The sequence below is a fragment of the Nestor notabilis genome, unplaced genomic scaffold, assembly GCF_000696875.1.
Source record: "Nestor notabilis isolate BGI_N333 unplaced genomic scaffold, ASM69687v1 scaffold2398, whole genome shotgun sequence".
Classification (NCBI taxonomy): Eukaryota; Metazoa; Chordata; class Aves; order Psittaciformes; family Psittacidae; genus Nestor; species Nestor notabilis.
In genome coordinates, this window is record NW_009938532.1 from 54,852 (window position 1) to 60,764 (window position 5,913).

Here is a 5,913-nt window from a genome sequence, read left to right on the forward strand (position 1 = left end):
GTGACTTGTATATTCAACTGTGCCAGAAATATGTACAGTTTGAATGCAGGTGGTTTTTTTACATCAGGCGGCAGTTGGAAAGTAACACAGCAAATGATTGAGGTACCAACAAGATAAACAGCTGCCAAACCATGTTGCCCATTATGACATCAATATTACAAGGTAGTAATACGATTTGGAATTAAAATTATATGTGTTTTCATTGAAGATCTGGAATAACAATGAGAAGACTGTAATACCACATTGTCTGTCTCTGCAGTGTAGCATGCACAGTATTCAGTATACGGAGGCAAAACCAGAAGAAATGTAATGATCCAAAACTGTCATGTTTAACACACATATCATATTTATAAAAGAGAGGAACAAGGCTAAAGAAGATTCCTCACATAGGGAATAAATTAATAACTTAGTAATTATCCTTTGGAGGAGAAAGACCTAATTTTATACAGAAGGAGCTAAAGATTTTTTTTTTTTTTGTTGTCTCACTTAGTAAATTTTGAGCACATAAAACATATTCCACTTTCTATCTGCTAATGTTCTAAACTTTGTGATGAGCATACTATATATATGTTTTATGATATGGAGTTAGGGTCCAGATGAAAACTTTGAGATTTACGTTTTTATCCTGCATTGACCTTTTGGCTTCACTCCTTAATTAAGCAAGGCATGGTAAAGAAAGAGATTATTATGAGGTGGCTGGGTCCCCAGGGCGTTATGAGGTACCACACACAGTTAAGCTATCTCAAGACAACCATGTTCTCTAGAGTTACTTTATTGCTATTATAAAAAATCTTTATTATGGGGAAAAATATGTATTTTTATGCTAGAAGAAGATGAAGATGACAGTTTAGGATGTTGAACGGTAGTTTCAGCTGAGCTTTGTGCCCACAGAGACTGTAAAACATCGAAGACTGGGCGGCCTTTGATTGGCTTCTTTGGCTCCTAAAGGGGTAGATTAATCTTTGTAAAATTCATAGTTGGAACATTGTACTATTAACTGGCACTTTCCAGTTATCAAGATACTTTATGAAACTGAAAAAGTCCTATTACACTTGCTAAAAAGGCAACTTTGGGGGTGTGGCTCTCACAAAACCATTTCATCTCTGGAGTATTAGATACTTTCCGCTGTGCCCCATGCTTGATAAAGCCTCAGGATGTGGATCTTCTTCTGGTAACATCTATCAGTTTCTACTCTGTTAATTACACCCTATCTAAGGATCCAATCATACAGCGTACTGAGCTTCCTCAATTTTCTCTTTTTCAGTTGAAATTGAGAGCGTATTTAAGCTCTTATGGGACCAGGCCTTAGTTCCTCATTTTTTAAACCACAACTCTCTTTCTCAGGCATGATGTCTTCTTTTTAACTTCTGCGATAAATATGTGATGCACACAGAGGAGATGGAATCTTACTGGCATCTGAGGGGAGTGAATATACAATGTTCCTGTTGGGTTTAAGCCTTATACAGTATTTCTCACATTGAAGCTTTTGTGTATCTATCCTCTGCACTGCTGCTAATGACAAGTGGGTATCAGAAAATATGCATGTCTTTACAGAGTCCATAAGGTAGTCCTACTTTGAAAAGCTATTCCAGGAACACAGTGATTACTCTAAGGGACTTAGGCTCATGAAGTGCTCTTTGTAGTAAAACAGTATGAGTGCCCCATGGACCAAAGAAAGACACAGAACAGACATATGTCTTTAAGACTAAATATGGCCTATTTGACAACACATTGATTTATGCCCACCACTGTTCCGAGGCTGGCTTAGAGGTATTTGATTTACAGTGGATAGATTGCCTCCTGTTAAATAAAGTCCTGGGTCATTGTTCATAAACCTGAACTGCATATAGCAATCTCAGTGCATTGTTAAAATACTGCAATGGAGTTCATAGTGCCTTATTAAGCTCTGCAGTTCAAAAGATTAATAGTTAAAAGGATAAAATCATTTGCGCAAACATCTAACAAGCTTCTTAAGCCAATGACAATTAGCCCTGCAAAGTACTGAAGCTGTCTGTCAAGAAGCTCAAACAAAGTGACACAACTTGGTCAAAAAGACCACCAGTTACCCCCATCCCCACACCCAGTGGTATAATGGATTAGCCCTCAGAGGTAGTGCTTGGCCATCGCCCAGAATAACAACTCTGCTTACCAAGGTCAGACATCATGACTGACAGACAGGAAGGGTCCTGAGGAAGAATAAACCATCTACAAATGAAAACCGGAGGAAAAAACTCCCCTGATTTTTCAGACGATCCAGGATGCTGGTGACACCTTCCAGGTGAGCCCAGGTGTTGGGAGAAGTGACAGTGCTGCGGTAGGTGGCACTGTTCCTCTCCTCCAGCCACGACAGTGGGAAGTGCCATCTTTGGGATGAGACATAAAACTGAGGCCTTGACCAGTTGCAGTTATTAAAGGTCCCATTGCACTTTCCACAAGATTAACTGTGTTAACCTCAGTGTCCTGGCTGATTGCATTCTGTCTTCCTAAATTCCCTCTGTAGTTTCAACTGGACAAGTTAATCTGCACTTCCTGTTTTAGGCAGCCTTGCAACTATTGCTGTGCTTGCCACTGCACTTCATCCCGGGGTGACCCTGCTCCAGTGATGACCAGTACAGATGGACCAGACGGTGTATGGCTGCACTAGTACCCTAAGGAGGGTTGAGGAGGACAGCACAGTTGTAACCCTGCATTTCCAACCTAATAGTGTGACGTGGAGAGGGAATGCACTTCAAAACAGACCAGTGGTTGCAACACCAGAAAATGGTAGTAACAGTTACTTGATGGGATGTTGTGCTGAGCCATGTAAGTAACTCCATCTGTCCAAGCACGATGCCTTATGGGTCATCCCCTGGAGTAGGCGACTGTGGCTGCCCATCTCACTGCAGGCTTCCCTCTACATTTTTAGCTCTGGACTGGAGAGGCAGAGTAAGACCACGCTGCAATTTTGGCGTGGTTCTAGATAAAACCCATTGGGGCTTAATTCTGAAATTCCCTTCTCATGCCAGTGGCACTTCATGAAGTAGACAGGACTGAAGCTTCACGTGTACTGCACAGTCCTCTTACAAGGACAAATTTGCAGCTAGGTGACCCACTGTGTGAATCAGCCATAGCTCATGCATAACTTTCACTGTTCTTACAGTTTTGAGGTTTGGTAGGTAGTCTGAAGGTTGGGGAAATTACATTCTTTCTACCTTTAATTCTTCCTGCTGTTTCAGTTGGATACTTCCTTTGTCACTTCATATCCCAAACTATTGTGTTTTATTGCTGGAAAATGTGTGTTTCATTTCAGCGATTGGGGATTACACACACATACCATTGAATGTAATGCAAAGACATCATGAGAATGCAAGAAATTATTATTTTTCTGCTTATCGAGAGAAAATAAAAGTGATAATATATTAACACCTTCATAACTAGATGGGGAGTAATATTAATATTTGAACTCCATAAGAAGCCTGAAATATAGTAAAGAAATTACCTGGCTGGGTGATCAGCTGTTTAAAATGAGCCAGGTGTTAAGACAGGAAACCTGTAATTATCATGAAATAAAAACAAGTTTCTGAAAAACAAATCATATCTGTGTGTCTGGTTTCTACTGTATGGCATTTCCACTGAAGATTGTAATTCCTTTTTCTATGTCCCGTTCCCCTTGTACGGAGTGTCCCCTTGGGAAGCAGGGCCCAAGAGCCCTTTCTAGAATGGGACAGGATATTACAGCTTGGTTTGTGCACCAGCATCCTTAATATTTCCTTCCTTTCAGAAGCAAATAGAGCGTACCCTTATCTGAATGCTAATTTCCTAGTTAAAACCCTCCCTTGCTGACAAGGGACTGAAAGAGTTTTAAATCACAGATGTAGAGTATCAAATGTAATAATGCTCTTGCAATAGTGCATTGAAGCCTCAATTAATTAACCCTTGGGCTAAGCAGGCAGGTACATGGTGGTGGCCACAGGCGGTGGATGGATGAGATTTAAATGGGCATCTCATTTCCTCAGCACGGAACATGCCGTTTGGTTCAGAAAGGAGTCATTTTACACACTCGCCTCATTTACGCTCAGCTTTAATCCCTTTAATTCCACCTGAGATCCAAGCAAGAATGGGAAAAGAGAGTGAGGTGCAAAAGGCTACAGAGCTGGGCTTTGTTTACATATGTTTCCCCAGGGATACCCCCCCCAACAGCAGAGCCAGGGCTTCTGGCCTTTTCATCGGGCTGTGGGGATCCAAAGCAGTTGTCATATGGAAATGGTTAAAGAGAGATTATGGGGAGCTCTTCACTGCAATCCATCCCATTTAGAACCTAAAAAGTAAGGAGTGGGAAGAGGAGGCTGAGAAAAGGGGCTGCAGCTTACCCCAGTGCCTGTCAGGATGCAGTGGAGACTCAGTGGCAGAGGGTCAATTTGCAGAGGCCGTGGTAGCGTGGGCCTCCCATGACACCATGATGACAGCTGCCGCTTTCCCTTCAATGTTCCATATGCATGCGTGTTCACATATGATGTAAATCATGTTCCATGGGTGATATAATTCTCTGTCATCCCTCTGGCTAGTTTTTACATGTGCAACATGAACCTTCCCTAATGAGAAAGGGGGCACGATTCTGCCACATATCAAGGGTAACAGACCAATGCTGCAAAAAGGTAGCCCAGTTAATTTTTTTTAGTCACTTACAGGCTTTTGATCAGGCTGTGCTTTGCTTCTCTTTTGTGCTCGCTTTTCCTCCTAATCCAGGGATCTGCTAGCAGGAGCTTGTGCCAAAACTTTAAGCAAATGTTGCAGAATACTTATGGATAATGAATTTTGAATTTATTGTAGTTATTGCACAGGAAATCTGATATCTCAGCACTGTGCTCCTTCAATCAAGGATATGCAGACAATTGTGTGACCTACACAACTAATTAAGCCAGGTAGAATTTAAAATATCGGATACTTGCAAGAAATTTCACCTGAACAAGACTGGGAATTGTTCACAGAAATTATCCATGGCTGGAAATAATGAACTTACCTTAACAAAAAAAAAAAAAAAAAAAAAAAAAGTCAGGCTCTCTCTCTTACCAGCCACTGAGAATAAAAATGCAAAATGTGTCATATTATTCATTGCAGTAACATTATGTGTCCGGCTCTGCTAAAACAACTGTATGCAAGGAAGCGCTACTTATCCAAAGGTATATAAACAAGATTTGAGAGGGGATATTGGTTCTAAAGAGATCCAATCTGCAGTACACTTGTATGAAATACTCCTGCATCAGTGTGTGTTTGCTCCCACCATGCATAGCTGTGCTGTGAGGATCAAGAAGGACCTCTGAATCGACTGTGTGGATGGTATGTGGGTATTTCTCCATACCTCCGTCTGTGCCAGCCCCATTTGTGCACATCCAGAGGCCTCTGCTGAAAAATCGACACAGCAGCGTGTACAAAATGGGAAGATCCCACACACCCCTTTTCCCCTCTCCCTGTGCTGCTGGCAGCTGAGGCCAGACACATTCATCACACCTGTGGGCCGCTTCCATTTTGTGCAACATACAGAGAGATGTCACCCGGCTCCAGTGCCACGGGATGATGCTCTGTCAGGGGCGCCTACTGGGGTCTCTGCCCCCCCATCCCACCTGCCACCCCCACTGGGCCACAGAACTCTCCATCTCATTTCCCTCCACATGATTTACCATCTGTGAGCTCGTCTTTAACCTAATAAAAATCATCTCGCTTTTGACTAACAAGAAAAGGAAACAGTGCTCATTGTGGGGTTTGGGGAAAATGGCCTCGCTAATCTGCAGGATGAGAATGGAGTGATTTATAGGTGGATTTAACTGTGGGCCATGATTAGGGGGCTGGTAGTAAGTGCATTAGATGTCTAAGTGTGGCAATAGAGTAAATAGGCGTTTTATTTATCGCAGTGCCAGGGGCCTCTTAGCGGAAGAG